The sequence below is a fragment of the Apodemus sylvaticus genome, chromosome 15 (assembly GCF_947179515.1).
Source record: "Apodemus sylvaticus chromosome 15, mApoSyl1.1, whole genome shotgun sequence".
Taxonomy (NCBI): domain Eukaryota; kingdom Metazoa; phylum Chordata; class Mammalia; order Rodentia; family Muridae; genus Apodemus; species Apodemus sylvaticus.
Window position 1 is genome coordinate 3218607 of NC_067486.1, and position 19736 is coordinate 3238342.

Sequence of the window (19736 nt, forward strand, 5' to 3'; positions counted from 1 at the left end):
TTCAACACAGTGCTGCTATTTTCTTTCCTAGCCAGAATTAGAGAAATGATTAGAAAATGCTTTGTTTTAAATCTCTGCTTTCTTGATCATTTGGCTAGAGGCATCAGGGTCTTCTACATCCTGGTATGTCTGAGACAATGGTGTCTATAATGTCCAGTCCTGGGCACACAAAGCCTAGAGAAAGCCCAGAGAATGCATGCCCGGTGTCCCAGGTCACTATTTGGCCTGCTTCCATCCCCTCACCTGTCAGAGCAATCTTATGTTAAAGATGTTCAGAGTCAGGGATATACCTCAGTCAGTGATGTGTTACCCTTGCAAGCATCAGGATATGACTGTGAGCCTCATTAATCCATGCTTCCTTTAAAACAAACAAGAGGAGCAGGCTTACGTGCCCAGCTCTAAAGAGGCAACACTGGCAGGCCTGTAGCTTGTTAGCCAGTCTAGTCTGCCTTGTGAGTTCAGGGTTCTAGAGAGACCCTGTCTCAAAAAAGGATTGATTTTATCTGGAGAAAGACAGCCAAACTTTCCCCCTGGACTTTACATGTATGAGCACGTGTGTGCCTACATGAACATGCACACATACACACAAACTAAATAAGTTACAGACATAACGTCAGAGTTTTTAACTTGCCCTTGCTGAGAGAGATGGGGAGAAGTATCCTGTTTTCCCAAATGCTTAAATCAATTTAAAATTAAGAAATTAATCATAAATAGAAAAAATAAAGAAGCCACGGAGTAATAAAAGGAAATGGGTGATGTTTCCTCACTTTTAGGGATCCTGCTACTAAGATCCAATTCCTGGGTGCTTAGTAATAGGGTCACCTTCCCCCCCTGCCCTTCGCTACCCAAACACAAGTTCCAGCTGAAAGCACGCAGAAGGAGTCACAGAAAATGATAAGGTTTCCACCCAGGAATTTCCCTCAGTCTTCAGCTCCAGTAAATGTTATATTTGCTCCCGGAGAAATTTTCAAAGTATCATTTTGAAAACATTCCTCAGGCTGTGGGTTTTCATGACTACTGATGCACCTGCATGGCTGAGAAAATCAGACCTTCACCTTACTGCATCTGCTCCAAACTGGCTCCCTAGACAATTCCAGTGGCCAGGGCTCCTGCCACAGCCCATCACGGCTTCTGTGCCAATATCCTGGCAGTGACTGGCCCCAGGGTGGCCTGGCTTAGGATGGGGTCTCTGTTAGGTTCCACGGGTTTCTCTGTCCACTGAGCATTGGGGAAGTTTTGGTAAGGTTCCCCGATATTAAATAGACTTGAATTTCACCTTCACCATCAGCTCAATCTCCCCCTCAGAAATCTGATCACAACTCTCCAAACACTTGTGCCTTGACATAGACTTATGCAGGTTGGGCAGATAAATGAATGAGTTAATGAATGAATTAATGAATGAAAAACTCTTGACAATTACTATAACTAACGGGTTCTTGAAAGGAAACATGGAAAATCTCCCTCATCAGCAGATCACAGCTCTGTGGGAAATCTGAAACCTTCTTGCCAGTGAGGTTTACTGGCAGAAGTTTAAAGGCAGGGATAATTAAGAGCCAAGGATACCAGGGCATCTGCCTGGTGTCTCTGCAGGGGGATTTCTACTATAACCCTAGCTATAGACAAACCAAGCATTCTGGTTACCATCATCATCATCACCTTGGGACCACAGTAACTGCTTAAACCAGGACAGTCTGTGGGCAGGGTGGCGGTTCCCTAAACATCCTTTTTATGCCAAAGGAGGTCACTGTGCTAAGTGTTTCACTATCCACCCTCACCACATCAACACAATTTCCATCTCCAACTATCTGCAACAAAGTAACTCCACATAAACAAAAGCAAAGAACATCAAGGCTTGCCCTCCGGAAAGTCTGGGGCAGAGAAAGACTGAGTTAACACACCAGGCTTTTCCTGGGATTCTATACTGACACATGATTTCCTGGGACTCTGGGGAGAGACCCTAGAACATGTGCATTTCAGGGCCAGGGGCCCCTGTCTAGGAAAAGGACCGTGGTAATCATGTCCAGGCTTTCTGGGATCTGATATCCAGGTATCCTCACAGCCTGTCAGACTCAGGACCTGCTGTAAAGAAAGCTGCTTGGTGGGGCTTCCTATGAAGATGTCGCTGGGATTCACCTTCCTGAAATGGAGGAGGACAGAAGAAGCTACTCATCAATATGCCAAGAAGCCATCTACCTTGAGGAGACGCCAGGGACTCACCTGAAGTGTAGCAAACACACTGGGATGCTGTTCAAGTTTGGTCCCCAGGGAGGATGCCTGCGAAGAAGCATCTTTGAGAACTTAGAGTGGGAGGTAGCTCTTAGGGTACTGAGCAGTTTCTAAGTCTCTGTTCAAGCCTATTCCTCATCATTCATCAGATAAACTCCCCTGGTGGTTCTCTGAAGCCAGTCAGGTTCACAGCTGTGCTTTTCCTGACTTCAGCCTATTCCTGAATATCAGGCTGGGGTTGCTGTGGTGAAACACCCTGTTCCTTCAGAGTAGCAGGGCCCATCTGACTAACCAGGCCGCAATGATGACGCCAGAGGGGTCCAAGCAGGGCATTCATGTTACAATCCTCATAAGGGATGCAGGACGGAGTTGTTCTTTCTTTCTGTTTTGTGTTGGCAAGGAGGGCCATGTCACCAAAAGAACCCTGTCTTCATTAGGGTTTTACTGCTGTGAACAGACACCATGACCAAGGCAACTCTTATAAGAACAACATTTAATTGGGGATGGCTTACAGGTTCAGAGGTTCAGTCCATTGTCATCAAGATTGGAGCATGGCAGCATCCAGGCAGGCATGAAACAGGAGGAGCTGAGAGTTCTACATCTTCATCTGAAGGCTGCTAGCAGAATACTGGCTTCCAGGGAGCTAAGATGAAGGTCTTAAAGCCCATACCCACAGTGACACACCCACTCCAACAAGGTCACACCCACTCCAACAAGGCCACACCCACTCCAACAGGGCCACGCCTACTCTAACAGGGCCACACCTACTCCAAAAGGCCACACCCACTCCAAAAGTGCCACACCTACTCCAACAGGGCCACACCCACTCCAACAGTGTCACACCTAATAGTGCCACTCCCTGAGCCAAACATATACAAACTATCACATACCCCACACGTCCTAACCAGTAAAATCTTCACCTCTGTCTTCAAATAACCCCCTCCACATTTTCACCCCAAATCATGAAATTTTGAGGTTGCCTTAGGTGTCTTTGTACAGTTAAATTTGCTTTAAGTGGTTTCTAAAATCACAAAACTGTATAGATTCTGTATGTGGTACCATGTGGTGTTTGATATGTGTGTACGCTGTGCGATGCTTAAATCAGGGAAAACACATCTATCTCCCCAAACAGCGATCATTTCTTTACATTAAACTTTTGGAATGCTTCCTTCTGGCTTTTGAAATGCAGAGAGCATTATCGTTATCCACCGCCCGCAGCTCCATGGCACATCAGAACTCGCTCCCATCCACAGGTTAGTGGGACTTCAACTGAGTCTAGCGGCAAAGAGAGACAACCTTCTGTCTGTGACGGCTTCATTCTCCACAGCGCTGTGTCACTTGGCATCCCACGTCACAGCCACGTCCCTTGGCTCATGAAGAACACCAAGGAGCTTGCCCGGGTTCTGGCCTTGGCCGTCGTCTCTCCCTCTCCCTTAGTCTTGAGCACCACAGTGTTAGTGCTTCACCTCAACTTGAGTCTAGGTTTTTGAGCTAGCTCCTTCTGGGCTGCCCATTCCCCTCCGGGAAGGAGTATTTCAATTCAGAAAATATCCAGGAAATAACTGCATGGCAATGTCTGTTTATAGTGTTAGATTCTAAATACATATTGTTTCCAAACAGTCATAGCACGGTGGCCAAGCATTGCCATTAGTTTTGTGTGAGGCAGAGTTAGCTGATGGTTCTTAAATGCTTGCGCCTGCATCTCTCAAGACAGACCCACAACCATATCAGTGATGCCACAAGCAGGGAGCTCCTGTCTGGATGCCTACCTGTGGGTGTCCCTCATTCCACATACCTTCCAGGGAACTGCAAAGCCTCAGGCCAGAAGAGGAAGTGAGGAGGCTCCAGGGGACATCACGGGAACATGTGTAAACACCCCTCCCCAGGCCATAGCAGGAGGCTTGAGGCCCTGAGTTAAGCTGGGGATGAGGTCTATTTGGAGATAGGAGTCTACAGAATGGCACTACCACCTCCCACCTTGCAGAAATGTTCCTTTGTAGACTTGTAATTTGAAAGGGAGATCACAGTTTTCTGGTGAGTGTGAGCACAGTTTAGAAAGATAAAAATATCTGGGATGCAAATGTGATTGGTTCAAAATATATCAGGCTGAATGAGCCTCTCCTTTATCCTTTAAAGCCTGCTTCAGGGCGGTGGCAGGTGGGGAGGGTATGGCATATGCTGGGTACAGCCGCCCCTGCCCTGGGGATGACTGTACCCCAAGCAGCAGGAGCACCTCCTCCACCCACTGAAAGCCCTATTCTGTAAATGTCACCTCTTCCTCTGCCCTGAACACACGCACACACACACACACACACACACACACACACACACAAACATAAATTCACACATATGTATACGTGCATACATTATACATATCATGCACACACATCACACACACACATCATACATACACATACCACACTCACATGCGCACATAAATAAACACAAATCATGCACAGGTATATATACGCACTCACCCATACACATACACACACACACACACACATATATACACACATATATACACACACATGAAAACACATGCATACATACTCACATACACACATTCACACATATTCACAGACACACATGCAGACATACACACACATTCCACATTCACATGCATACACAAATCATACATTCACACATAGATACATATTCCAACACCACACATATGTACACGCATATACATACATGTCATACACATGAACATGTACACATATACACACACTTACACACATCACACATATATTACATCCACATGCCTGCATACACACATGCACACACAGATGCTAATATACATGCATTCATACACATATACATATCACAAATACTCTCACATGCACACAAACATTCACACACACACACTCACATAGCAACCACTGAGCCTTTGTTGACTTCCAAGCGTGTCAGGGAGAATGTCATCACACTGAGCATTAAATACTCATTATCTCTTAGAGTCAGAGCTCCAGTGGGGAGTCTGATGCAACTCTATCCAGGCAGGAGGATTTCCTTCAGCATCAGTGACACGTTTGGCTCAAGCATGCCATCGTGTTTCCACTTAACTCTAACATCTCTATTGCTCCACACAGTGTAGAACACCACTGCAGGAGGCTGTCCATGGAGCTGGAGAGCCCACCCTCCTGAGCAGTACCTCAGGTCCCAGAGCCTAGTGTTTTGTTTTGGTGGGTCACTCTCCTGGTGAGTCTACCCTGAGGGCCTGGCAGCGTTAGGTCTGGATGCTTTTGCACAAATGATGGAATCAGTATTTGTTCTCAGATATGAAAGCAGCCACAATCCCAGCTTTTACATGGTATCTAAGTGGATTGGGATTAGGGACACATGGGACCCTACCCCCTCAGTGTGTTTGTGCCTATAGTCCAGTGTGCCTTATAACAGGCCCCTAGATGAGGGCATCGACACACCACATGTCCCCACTTACACAGAACATGCTGACATGTCCACCGTGAGTTAGTAAATGGCTAAGAAGTGGTCAGGCCAAGACACCAGCCCCTCTTCCTCCCGGCTTTCAAACTCCCTCATTCAGATTTGCGTCCTCTCAGTTTCCCTGCCCCACGCCAGACACACAAGTGAACAGGAGTGCTCCTGCGCAAGCCAGTGTAAACTATTCTTAGAACAAGGAAGGTTCCCCCATGCTTGGCTTTCTGTCCACTTGGAAGGAGACTCGAGATGGATGGTGACCTCCAGTGCAGAGCCCTTGGCTCCCCATGGAAAGACATTACACAGGAAAGTCCCTGGCACATGAGGTTTTGTTTGTTCACTTTAAAAGGCCACCAGAAGTCACACTTAGTAGCAAAACGCCACTGAGTCTGGCATCTCCTTCCCAGGACTGCAGTGGAGCTTGGCTGGGTCTGTGTTCAGCAAGCCACCATTTTTTTCTTTATATGCTTTTATTCATCTTCGATTTTTAAAAATATTTTTATTAAATCTTAGAAAATTTCAAATAATCTATTTTGATCACATTCACCTCAGCTCCTTTCCTTAATATCTCCCAGATCTACAACCCTACCCTCCATAGACTCTAGTTTGTGTTACTCATAACACTCCTGGTCAAGAGGCCATCCACTGCAGTATGGTTGACATACAAGGAGCTACACCTTTAAAGAAAACTTACCCTGCCTGCCCCAGAAGCCCTCAACTTTCCATAGCGTCTTCGTTAGGGCCCCCTCTCCTTCCGTGCAGGAATATGATTCATGAATGTGTCTGTCCATGGACACAGCACTCACAAATTAAACTCAAGAAGAATGGTCAGAATGAGCAGAGAAATTAGAGATGAGATGGCAGCTAGTGGAGTTCTTTGGGATTAATTCAGGAGGCGGGGAAGAAGGACAAACAGAATCTGGGCTGTCTAGACAGAAGGTATGCTGCTAACCAGGACCAGAAGTAAAAAGCAGCCCTGGGATGCAGGGCTGCAAGTATGGGGTGGCCAGGTAGCCAGTCCTCACTGAAGACAAAGCCCACAGAATCATCAGCCAGGAAAACAAACCTCAAGCCCAACATCCCTGCCTTTATTGTCACTATAACCAAACAATGAACAGCTCAAGGGGGAGGGGATTTATTTCAGCTCATGGCATCAGGACGACAGTTCATCAGAGCAGGAAGGCACCTTGGCTAGAGGGGCTCCAAGAGGAGTTCCCAGCATGATTTGTTGGACTGACCTATAACCTCTAGAACTGGTTTATACAGCCCCCCATCCTCCAGATAAGCTCATGGCCAACAGGTGCTGAGGATCACAAGCCTAGAGAAGAAGCAAGTTGATATTCAAACTGCAATGGTGGTTGTCTTAGTTAGGGTGTCACTGCTGTGAACAGACACCATGACCAAGGCAACTCTTATAAGGACAACATTTAGTTGGGGCTGACTTACAGGTTCATAGGTTCAGTCCACTGTCATCAGGTGGGTGTATGGCAGCATCCATCGAGGCAGGCATGGGGCAGGAGGAACTGAGAACTCTACATCTTCATCTGAAGGCTACGAGCAGAATACAGGCTTCCAGGCAGCTAGGATGAGGGTCTTAAGGCCCACACCCACAGTGACAAGCCTTCTCCAACAAGGCCACGCCTACTCCAGCAGGGCCACGCCTACTCCAGCAGGGCCACACCTTCTAACAGTGCTACTGCCTGGGCAGAGCATATACAAACCATCACAGTGGCTAAGACAAATTTGTGTTTTTTGGGGGGAAGGTCTGGGGATGGAGATCACAATTTAAAACCAAGCTTCAGTGTTGAGGATGGAGGAAGGGAAGACAGCCCTGAGCAGACTGTAGCTGGGAAGGTCCGATGTAGGCTGAGTGCCTGGCTGGGCAGGAAAGAGGGAGGAGTGCCTGGCTGGGCAGGGAGGAGGGAGGAGCATCTGGCTGGGCAGGGAAGAGGGAGGAGCACCTGACTGGGCAGGGAAGAGGGAGGAGCACCTGGCTGGGCAGGGAAGAGGGAGGAGCATCTGGCTGGGCAGGGAAGAGGGAGGAGCACCTGGCTGGGCAGGGAAGAGGGAGGAGCATCTGGCTGGGCAGGGAGGAGGGAGGAGTGCCTGGCTGGGCAGGGAAGAGGGAGGAGTGCCTGGCTTGGCAGGGAGGAGCATCTGGCTGGGCAGGGAAGAGGGAGGAGCAGCTGGCTGCGCAGGGAAGAGGGAGGAGTTCCTGGCTGGGCAGGGAGGAGGGAGGAGTGCCTGGCTGGGCAGGGAAGAGGGAGGAGTTCCTGGCTGGGCAGGGAAGGGGGAGGAGCACCTGGCTGGGCAGGGAAGAGGGAGGAGCACCTGGCTGGGCAGGGAAGAGGGAGGAGCACCTGGCTGGGCAGGGAAGAGGGAGGAGTGCCTGGCTGGGCAGGGAAGAAGGAGGAGCACCTGGCTGGGCAGGGAAGAGGGAGGAGCGCCTGGCTGGGCAGGGAAGAGGGAGGACGTGGAGTGTTCCCTCTCCTGCCAAGGCCCACTCTCTCCTAGGTTTAGTTTTATCAGCTGCCATCTCTATGGGGCTGGACTTGATCATTTCTAGCAAAACATCTTGCAGATTTACTGGGCTATATTTCAGAATCTCTTCCAGTAATGCAAATCCAGCAACTAGGAAGCCATTACCATGGAGGGAGCCTTGGCTCAGGATGTGGAGTGCTTACTTGGGACCGGGAACGGAGTGTGCATGCTGTATTGGGTCCACATGCCATGTAATTGCAAACATCAACTTTCTGATAGTGAGAGAGGCCATAAGGAGTGTAAAGACATGCAGCGGAGTGACTAAACTACTTACCCCAAAACATATGTCGTGATTCCCACTGTACGTTATGCTATAGCTGAGTCAGCCTGGGATCGCTAAAGTTAGGATTTTACAGACCCCTCCACTCACGATGTCAGAGCTTCCCTTTAACTGCAGATGAGAGGGGAAATGAGCTCTGAGGACCACCTGTCAGGAAGACCAAGAGTCCGAAACATGGCAGGCAGCCTTGGTGTGAGAAGAGAGGCAGTCACAGGCCAGAAGCAGATCAACCTGAAGGAAACGCTCAAGGACAGAATGCCCAGAATCTGGGAATCTGAGTGTCTATGTGTTTTAATTAGGGTTTCTATTGCTATAAGGAAGAAAATAATAATAACAATAACAACAACAACAATAATAATAACAATAATAACAACAACAATAATAATAGAAATAAATCAAAAGCAACATGAGGAGGAAAGGGTTTATTATATCTCACAGCTTATAGCCCATTGTCCAGAAAAGTAATCGCAGGGACTCAAGCAGGAGCTGATGTGGAGGCCATGGAAGAGAGCTGCTTACTGAATGTCTCCTCACAGCTTGCTCAGCCTGCTTTCTGACTGCACCCATGACCACCAGCTCAGGGATGGCACTGCCTACCGTGAGCTGGGCCTTCCACTTACCTTCATCCCCGACGACTCTAACGTGTTGACATAAAACTAGCCAACGCACTGTGCTATGCTGGGGGCCTCCCTCTCCCCTCTGGAGTAGGCAGAGGGAGCAGTGATCCAAATGGGGCCTGAGGAACTGGAGCCAGAACCTAAAGGAGGAATAGTCAAGGGCAGGAGTGCAGCACGCAGGGGTGGGGAGGGGTTGGATGCCAAAGCAGTGAAGGGAAGCCAAACCGCCAAACCGAGGTGGCTGGAGGTCCCTGCAGAACACGGTTGAAACTCCGAGTCCCCGCCTGCACTGCCGCAGCCTGCGCAGGCCCACAGCTCCCCGAAGCTGTCAGGTTGCACATGGAGTATGCATGATCTGAACCAGCCTCCTCATTACAGGTTCCTCTCGGCCGCCGCACTCCTGTGTGCCACAGGACACTCAACGTGTAATGTCTTGGTGTCTCTAGATAAACCAGGATGGTCTAGGTCTTAAACAAAACGGCAGTGTTTGCTTTCGTTTTTATAAATATAGGCTGTGAGACTCAAGAATTCTGTTGCCGCTCCATCGAGCGCACCTTTCAGAGACACCTTTCAGAGTGGGAACGGAGTTGTAGAAAGGGGGATTAATGGTTCTGCTGACTGTGCTGCGACACCTGAGCCAGCAGGATGTGTCTGTCTCAGGCATCAGCCACGCAGCTGCAATATACTCAGCATCCTACGAGGCTGGCCATGCAGACGGGAATGCCACCCCGTCTCTAAGAACACAAATGTTGACGTCAGTGGAGTTGACGTGGTAGCATAAGCCAAGCGTCCACAGTTTATAAGCAGACAAACGGCCAGGCATCCAGGAGAAAATGTGTGAAGTGCAAAGCACCCCGTTACCCCTGCCGATTTGTCAAAGCTGGAGGTAGAGTGTGGCAAGCTGGGGGAAGGGCAGCCTTGGGGACCAGTCAATACTGCTTCACACGGGATAACGGAGCAACACGCAACACTTGCCATGACACTTTATAAGACAGCAAAGCGTGAGTGAATGAATGACACCGGAAAGGATGCATCCGTATAAATAAATTAAATGGACGTTTTCACAGGGTGAAAGCCACAACATCATGAAATAATGACACAGTCTTTACAGACGTGGAGAAACGTGTGCCTGATGTTCACGGTTTGGTGGCTAAAGCATCAGATACATTGTGCTGATATTTATAACACCGTTTCTCCATGTCAGTAAAGAGGCATTGATATGGAAGTGGGGACAGAGGACCAGGAAAACAGCCAAACACAGTAATGCCAGCATTCCAAAGGAAGGATGAAGGGTGACATCAGGAGAATCCCTGGGGGCTCATCAGCCAGTTCACCTAGGGATGCAGCAGTAAGTGACAGAGAGACTTTGTCTCAAAGGAGGTGAGGACTTCCACTTGAAGTTCTCTCCCAACTCTCACATTCCCACCAGGGTGTATCCACATCCATCCACATATACACATGCCTATACACACACACACACACACATACATACACACACAGACACACCTGTACACCAACCACATGCCTATACACACACGCACACATCTGAACATACACATGCCTATACACACGCACCTATACACACACATGCCTATACACACACCTATACACACACACATGCCTATATACACACAAATACTTGTACACATGTACACACACACAAACACATTCCCATACACACACACACACACATATACACACTTGCCATATACACATACACACACACACACACACACACACACACATACTGTGCCCATACACACACACTCCAATCCACATACATAACCATCTATCCATACCTGTTGATAAGAGCTAGAACACACTCTCTTGCATTCCTGTGACCATGTCCAGGTGTGGATTACAGTAATTTTCTGTATTTGATGGTGAAGGTGTCCTAGCCTCAGTACCAGACAGACACGTCTACAGAGGACTGAAATCAATGTCGCTCATGTTTGCATCCTGCTCATGTTAGGAACTGAGGAAGTAAAAGAAACCAATGTCATTTGAAGCAATAGGAGAGAGCACCTCCAGAAAGGAGCTCTCATTCTCCGCAGCTCCAAAGTCTTTTTTTTTTTCAATTAGGACAGAGTTGGTCTCTGGATGGGTCAGCTTGACTCTAGGAGTTGGTGGGTTATAACCTATATCTGGTTGAAACAAAATGTTTTCAGCTCAAAATAGATAAGGTTAGAGAACCATCAAACAAATACAACGACTTTCAGAAAACTCTAAAGAAATCCAAAAAGTAAGACAAAGGAAGATGTATAAAATCTATCTAGTTTTCTGGAGACTAAATGACTACAAAAATATCAGCTCTAAAAATACTGTAAAAGGAAAAATGAAACGGATTCTATGGGGGAAAATAAAGAACAAAAATTTGGCATATGGATGTCAAAACTTCAGTGTCAAAGAGGTTTTGAAAACTGGTCGTGCGTCACCAATTATATATATCCAAGATCAGTGTGACAGTTGCTCACTGCCAAGAGCAATGGGGAGGTTTTTAATGCCCTAAAAATCCTCTCTTCGGTGACTCTCTTACGATAACAGTGCTGAAATATAACTGACCTAGGAAAACGAAAGCGGGAGAGGTGGCTGCAACCAGCTGTTGTATCCATTCATGTCTATGACACATTGTATATTACTGTCTTTTCTTCTCACCCCCTTCCCCAGGAAAAGCACAAAGAAGAAATGGCAATGGCCAAGTTAACCGAATCCATGAGTGAGTACCTTGAAATTTATTATTTACCTTTGGTTTTGAATGGAGAAACACAACATCACACGAAAACCAAATCCTCTTGTGACTGTCTGCTTTATGCTTATTTTTAATTCCTGGGAAAGTAAAGGTCTGTCTGCATTTTATCAGGGTTGCTTTATGCAATACTCAAAATTCTACTTGGTTGGGACCAAATTTCCAGACTAAAAATGTTCCCCTAGCATGGAGCTAAAGAATAGAAATGGATTTGTTTTGTGTTACTGCTTTTGGAGTTGGGAATCCATGATAATTTTAGCCTGACTTGTCAGAGATTTTAACCAAGTTGGATGAAGTTTTATGTGTGCCTATTCCATGGGCTGGACGGTATAAAAAGAAAGAATGCTGAGTCATGGTTAAAGGGATCCGGTATTGTTCAGTTTCCCTGAGTCATGGTTGAACCGATCAGGTATCATTCAGTTTCCTTGCGTCACGGTTAAATCAGAGTCAGGGGTAAACTGATCTGGTAACATCCAGAGCTTTCCAACAGACAAAAGAAGAGTCCATGACGTGTAAGTAGCTTGCGGTAGTTTCCATTCTGAATAGATCTGTGCTATAATGCTCTAAGCTCTTAAGCTTAATGAATGAAATCCACAAAGCATCTTTAGAAAGGGAGGGAAAATAATTATAATAGATCACTCCGCAGATGACAAGCCCAATTTCCTCTGTTGACATTTAAATATTAAAGACCATGGAGAGTGAGGATAAGCCGGCTGTCTTTTCTTTGAAAATGTACATCGCTCCTGATAGCAGCTTCCATGTGGACAGTTCCAGAAGTTCTGCAGACGCTCGTGCATATCGTCAGGGCTTTTATTGCTTGGATGATGTAACTGCTGAGATGAGTATTCCTTGATGACAAAGTGTCTCATCCTTGCATGGTTTGGGTTCTGGGCTCTTCACAAGGGACAGGCATGTGGCCATAGCAAAGCCCAGCATGAGTTCTGCCCACTCTGATGGAGGAGCCTTCGTGCCCTGGAAGCTCCAAACGCTCTCTGTATATGGTTAACAAGAAAGCAGGATTCTTGGGTGTAGCTGAAGGAGGGCGAGGATTTAGCTCATCTCTGCCATCTTTAGGGTATAAACATGGTGGGGGAAGGCTAGGGTGGCTACTTTCGGCACAGTGTCGGCATTGACACTCAGAACACAGGAGGACCTTGCTATCCCTTCAAGTCTTATGCAGGAAAAGCTGTGCCTCTTCCCACAGGTCTGAGGCTTTGGTCCTTGACACGGTGGTACGCAGGTCAACAATACATAGTCATCCAGAACTCCACTCACTCCCTACTGCATAGTCAAAAACCTTAACACTCAGTACCTCTCATTCCTAGATGAGATGCCGTAAAAATGGCTTTACTGTTGCTTTCTCTTAGCTCGTGACCCCAAACCTCCGCATGAGTTCAAATAAGTCTAACCTTAGGGCGATGTCATCATGTAACCAGGGACTGTGTGATCCGGAGAAGAGGCACAAGTCTTCCTAGAGTCTTCCCTTCTTCATTTCTGTGACACTCTCTGCCCCTTCCCCCCCCTTCCTGCTCTACGGATGATCTTACACATGATGACTGTGTTTCCCGCTTGGTCATAAGCACCACAAACTGGGTTTTTATAATTAAAAGCCTCTCAAAGCCCTGCAGCTGTGCTCCTATCAGATCATCATGAAACAAAGTAACACAGTTTTCACAATGTGTTACAAAATCAGAGAGGGACTAGAACAGTGGCCATTGCTTCGCTATCCACAGCCCAAAAGCTAAGTCCTAATCTCTGCATCTTAAAGACCAATGTAAATGACCCATACATCATCATCACCATCACCATCACCACCACCACCGTCACTATCATCTTCATCTTCGTCATCACCATCCTCTTCCTGGTCCTCGAAGTCCTTACCCTCCTCCTCCTGTTTTTCATGCCTCCTTTGGTTTTTTGTTTTTTGTTTTTTGTTTTTTTTTTTATTCTCTGTCTCCTTCTCATTCTAGTTATAGGCCCAGGCTGGCCTGTAACTCACAGAGGTCATCCCTCCTCAGTCTCAGGCCAGTGAATGCCTGGATTATAGACAGGAACTGCTGTGCTCCACGGTTCCTCTGAGCTAAAATGAGTCAGGGGTTAGAACTTAGCACTACTGCCTGAAAATGTGAATTCTGTCTCCAGTGTGTGAGTGAATTCAGTCAGAGTATGAAACACGGTTGTGAGGCTAGACTTTCCTTACAGAGACCATGAGAAACTTGCTCTCTGGTGCAGTTAATACTGTTTTAATTCTCCTGGTGAATTGTAAAGGACTGCATGGTCTGGATCGCTAAGATCAAGGTGTTTTAATTCTTCTGCCCATCAGAATCGTCCTCTCTTGGCTGTCCTGGGGCTGGTGTCAAGTCTCCAATTTGCCTCCTATTTTTCTAACAACTGTGGATCCCCTGCCTCAGAACAACATTGTATTCTGAATTCTCTAGAGAATGGGGACGACCCTTCTGAATTGCTGTGCATTGGGGAAAACCACAGCTATGTCCAGTGTTCAAGGAAAGAACTTATAATCTGTCCCAATGCGGCCATTCCCTATTCTCAGAGACACATGCAGCTTTAGGTAGAGCACCAGACAGGCTTAGATTCTGTGAAACAGAATTGTGTGTTCACAAAGAAATGTGATATTAAAATTAAATCCATGAAACATGAGAGATATACAACTGCCTATCAACTCTGCAAAAAAATCCTGATATAGAGGCAGGAGCATGATCGTTATGACAGGAGATTCAAATGGGGAAACTGAGGCAAGAAAGACCAGTTACCTTCATAAAATGAACAGGAATATCATATCAGTGGCCTCTGAGAACAAGGATGCCCTAGACATTGCACTCTGACACAGGTTCAGAGCCAGTGAACGCTTTACCCAAAAACTGCCAAGCAGAACCATCTGCTCACCAGACATCTCTTTTTCATCACTAGCAGTCCAATACACTCTCTGTTGCACCACAGAGTCACCTAAGACATCTCTGTTGGACAAACGGTGGTGAAGCTTCTCCCATCATTGTATATCTCAGTGCGGCAGAAGAGGCAGCAACATGTGCTTCCCCTCCACCTTCCCACCCACCCCACACCAACAACCTCAAAACCTCAGTCCTGAGGAGTGAAACTATCCATAGGTTCCAAGCTGTCCGATGAAAAAAGCACCTACATTTAATAAATAGAATATTTAAAATACTTAGGTCTTATTTTTGAACAAGAGGAGGAGGCAGAGGAGAGAAAATAAAAAAACAGGATGAAAGAAAAATGATGTGGAGAAATAGAGAAAACAAAAACTCAGGCATTTCACATTATAAACTCAAAAGAAAGACCAAATTACAGAGAGAAACAGGAAGTCAGCAAGGAAAGGGGTGTGTGTGTATGTGTGTGTGTGTGTGTGTGTGTGTGTGTGTGTGCAGCATGAAACAACCAGAGAGGGCAGCAGGGTCTGGAAGGAAGCACAGCACACAGCACGACCGGCTGCCTACCTTCCAAAGGATACTTTTTTTTTTATTCTGTACATATATTTCCTTCTTTTTAATTTAATTTATTTTTTTACTTATTCACTTTAAATCCCGCTCACTGCTCCCTCCCAGTGACTCCCTCCCATAATCCTTCCCCATCCCCCCTCCTCTTCTCCTCTGAGCAGGTGGGCCCCCTGTCTATCCCCTCACTCTGGTACTTCAAGACTCTGTAAGGCTAGGCGCTTCCTCTCCCACTGAGACCAGACAAGGCATGTTGCCTGTATGTGGGATATGTTCAAAGGGTACTTTTTAAAAAAGATTTATTTATTTACTTATTTATTTTATGTATAGGAGTACATTGTAGCTGCACTGATGGTTGTGAGCCACCATATGGTTGCTGAGAATTTGAATTCAGAACCTATGCTCACTCTGGCTTGGCCCTGCTCCCTCCTGCTTGAAGATTTATTTATTGTTTTATCTAAGGACACTGTAGTTGTCTTCAGACACTCCAGAAGAGGGTGTCAGATTCCATTACAGATGGTTGTGAGCCACCATGTGGTTGCTGGGAATTGAACTCAGGACCTTCAGAAGAGCAGTCAGTGCTCCTAACCACTGAGCCATCTCTCCAGCCCCAAATGTTACTTTTTAACCACCCTTTAAAACTGTAATCTCTGTTTGCATCTATGAAATGTATATTTTCCTACTTACTCCACCAGAAGCCCCATTCGGCGAGTAGAGAGGGGCTGGAGAGCTGGTTCCATGGTTAAGATCACTAACTGCTCTTCTAGAGGACCCAGGTTCGATTGCCAGCACCCACACTGCCGCTTACAACCATCACTAGCTCCAGTTCCTTCTTCTGGCTTCCACGGGCACGTAGCATGTACGTGGTGCACAGATGTATATGCAGGAAAAACACTTATCCACACAAAAATAATAAAATATTTTTTAAAAATAACTAAAAAAGAGCAAGCAGCAATCCCGCAGTGGAAGAAGTCACTGTGAGCTTGTCCTTCAGGCGCTCAGGGCTTTACTCCCCGTCCACTGAATGAAACCAGCCTGAAATGCAGAACCCGGTGCTGCTAAATGCTGTCTGTAAATAGACACACAGCGACTCAAACTGTGCCACCATCAGAGGTGACACTGGAGAGGCCAAGTCCTGACATGAGCTCTCAAATCAAGGACCTGCGATGACCAGCTGGAGGTATGGAGCTATGCAAACCTCCAAGGGTCTTTAGAATGACTATCGGCACCTGTTCTTTCATAAATGTCCTAGGAGATGGCTTCATAGTCACTACCTGCTGGTGTTTCTCCTGGGTCTCACCTGGGGGCTCGTGGGAATGTGTTGGGAAGCCCCAACACATGGGCCCATCTACGGTATGGATTGCTATCAGGATCTGACCTTGTAACAGGGTCGCAAGGGTGAAATACGTTGGGGACTTGAACTGGTGCCTCCTCCAGCTGCATGAGGTCCCTGTGCAGCCCCTGCTGGTGTACTAAGACTATACTTTTGCCTCCTTCCCTGAATCAGCAACATGTTTAGAGGGTATTTATTGGTGCTTCAGTAGATAGAGTTCTCTCAATATCCACCCTGACAGTCCTGGAGTTGACCTTCTGGCCTCCATCTTGCATGCCTCCCTCAGGCACACGTGCCTCAAGCCTTTCCTTCCCCAGCCTGTGCCCCTTGTGGTCCTCACAGCCATCATAGGGATCATTCTGCCCCATGTGTGCACTCCACCTGGACATCACAACCATAATAAGGACACTGGGAAAGGGAAGAACCACTCAGCACCCTTCAGAAAGAAAAGACACAGAGCAGGAGCCTGTAGCCTTACTCTCAGTGGCTTCGGAAACTACCCACATGCAGCCAGGGAGAAAGAAGCAACCCCCAGAGCCCAGGACCCACCCTAGAAGGCGCATGGAATCGCATTAAGATCTCGTCCACAGACTTAAGGAGAAGGGAATCCCTACCCTGATTAAAGAGTCAGCTCAAATACAGCTCAGATTTGAACGTTCCTCCTGTCAAATGAAATAAGGAGATGGAACCGATTACAATCACCACACGTTAAATTAGCTCTATTAAAGCAAAGTGCTTTTTAATCATGTATCCTTCAAGGAGCAGCTGGTATAACTCTGGCATTGTGTTAAGGCAAAAAATTCTCTGGGCCATGTGCAGTCTTTAGGGAGCTAACACCTACAATTCTGGGAATACATGTTACAATGTAACCCAACAGACCTCCACAGGTGGCAGTCACAGGCCAGCAAGGCTCCTCCCTCATATCCCAGCATGCTCCTCAATCTGAAGGTCAGATAGAGTAAGCAGGCTCCCAGCAAGCTTCTGGTTACAGAGTGGCTACAGAATAGGACAAACAATGTGGTGCAAGGAGTCCAAGATGGGAGAGCAGCTCAGAGGAGGCCCCGCACTGACCACAGTTGGATCATAAAATGGATCAAAAGATGACTGGGAATGGCTTGGAATCTTCTTGTGGATAATAGGAGGGGCAGGACTTAAGGTTCTGAAGGGGGTTATTGTTTTAGAATAGTTCTACAAAGGCATTGTGGGTAGATGGTAGCAGGTTGGACAAAAGTAGAGAAAAGCAGTTCAAAGCCTGGAGAAGAGACAAGTTGAAAGACTGCGTGCCACCCAAGGGTGAGTCTAATGTGCAGTAGAGGAAAAGGTTGTCATCAGGAATGACTGTTGACAGGGAAGCACTTGGAGATTTGCTTTCTTGGACTTAGGGAGAGGCCTGGCCAAAGCAGAAATGGAAGGGATGGAAGCTGTGGGAGGGAAGGAAGACTGTGAGAAGCTGGTCAAGTAGGTCTGAATGCATTAAACTGGAGTCAGAACAATGGTAGATATGGGCCTCACTGGTCTACAGTTGGTTTTGTCAGTCAGTCAGAAAACCATGAAGGAAGAGTTCCCCTTCTGGTGTGCAGTGGGCAGGCACATGTGCACCAGCAGGAAGCTTCATGTGGCTGCCCTGACAAAGACGGTTCCAGGGCTCAACAGACATGGGTGTGCTATGGCAGGGCCACTTGCCCCCCACCCCCACCCCGAGCTCAGCTTCAAATACTGAAACTGGCCTCTCAAGCTCATGTTCACAGAGCCACCGCGTCATCTAAGACTCACCTGGACTTGAACTTATTCCTCCTGAGCACTCAGTTCTTTTACAGTAGCAAACCACTACTTCATTAGGCTAGTGCCTCCCTGACCCCATGCTCTGCTCCAGTTAGAATCCTCTACCCACTGGGGTAGTAGATAGCCACCGTTTTTGCTCCAACTGTGGTATTTGGGGTCTCTAGCTCTTCATCATATCAAATAAAAACAAACATTGAAAGGTGGGGCTTATAAGGGAGCGTAGGCAACTGAGACCCCACAGGGCAGGGTATTCCTGCGGGCTTTAATTTGCTGGCCACTGATATAAGTGGCCCTGCTGTTACCATGAAGTTTTGTCACAAACTGAGACAAGGTCCTGGAGATGCTACTTAATGGAGGGTTCTACCCATGGCTGAGAGCTAGCCCACATACCCATGGCTGAGAGCTAGCCCACACCCCTTTGCTGTCCATGTTGGCTTGCTCTCACCCGCACAGCTCCTGTCATCTCCACCAGTCATGACAACTGTAAAACAAATGCTTTGAGGAACCACCATGGAGTCACAAGAGACACACAGAGATGCCCGAAGGACGACATCATTTCAGTCTCACCTTTAAGCAGAGTTGGGATGGTGGTCCCTTACCTGTTTGCAATCTGGGAAATTGTTATCTTCACCCTGTAAGACCCATAAACGTCTGGGCTGGGGAGATGGCTGGCGGGTAAAGCGCTTGCCTCAAGCAGAGGACCTCTGCTGGATTACCAAAAAACCTTAAAAAGCAGGAAAAATAGGAGCATGCTTATATTTCCAGCTCTCCAGAGCTCTTAGGCCAGCCACCCTAGCCTAGTAGTGAACCTCAGTGTGCACACACATGCATACACATGCACACACAAACCCATATGTATACACAGTGGCCACATCTAGACACATGTACACATATGGATATACAAGTATCCACATTCTATACATGCACACAGATGTACATACAAGTACCCACATTCTACACATACACACACAGGTGCCCACATTCTACATGTACACACACATGTACATGTGCACACATGCATTGTGTGTATAAACATGTGCATACACATGCACACATACATGCACACATGTGCACATACATACACACATGAACACACATGTACATACATGAATACACAGGTACCCACATTCTACACAGGCACACACATGCACACACTGGCACCAAATTCTACATAGGCATACACGTGTGCACACTGGTGCCCACATTCTACACATGCATAAGAATTGCCACTGCTAGAAATGCATGAGATGTACAAAACAACAAAATCAACAAGCACATGCCTGAGATTCTTGACAATGTA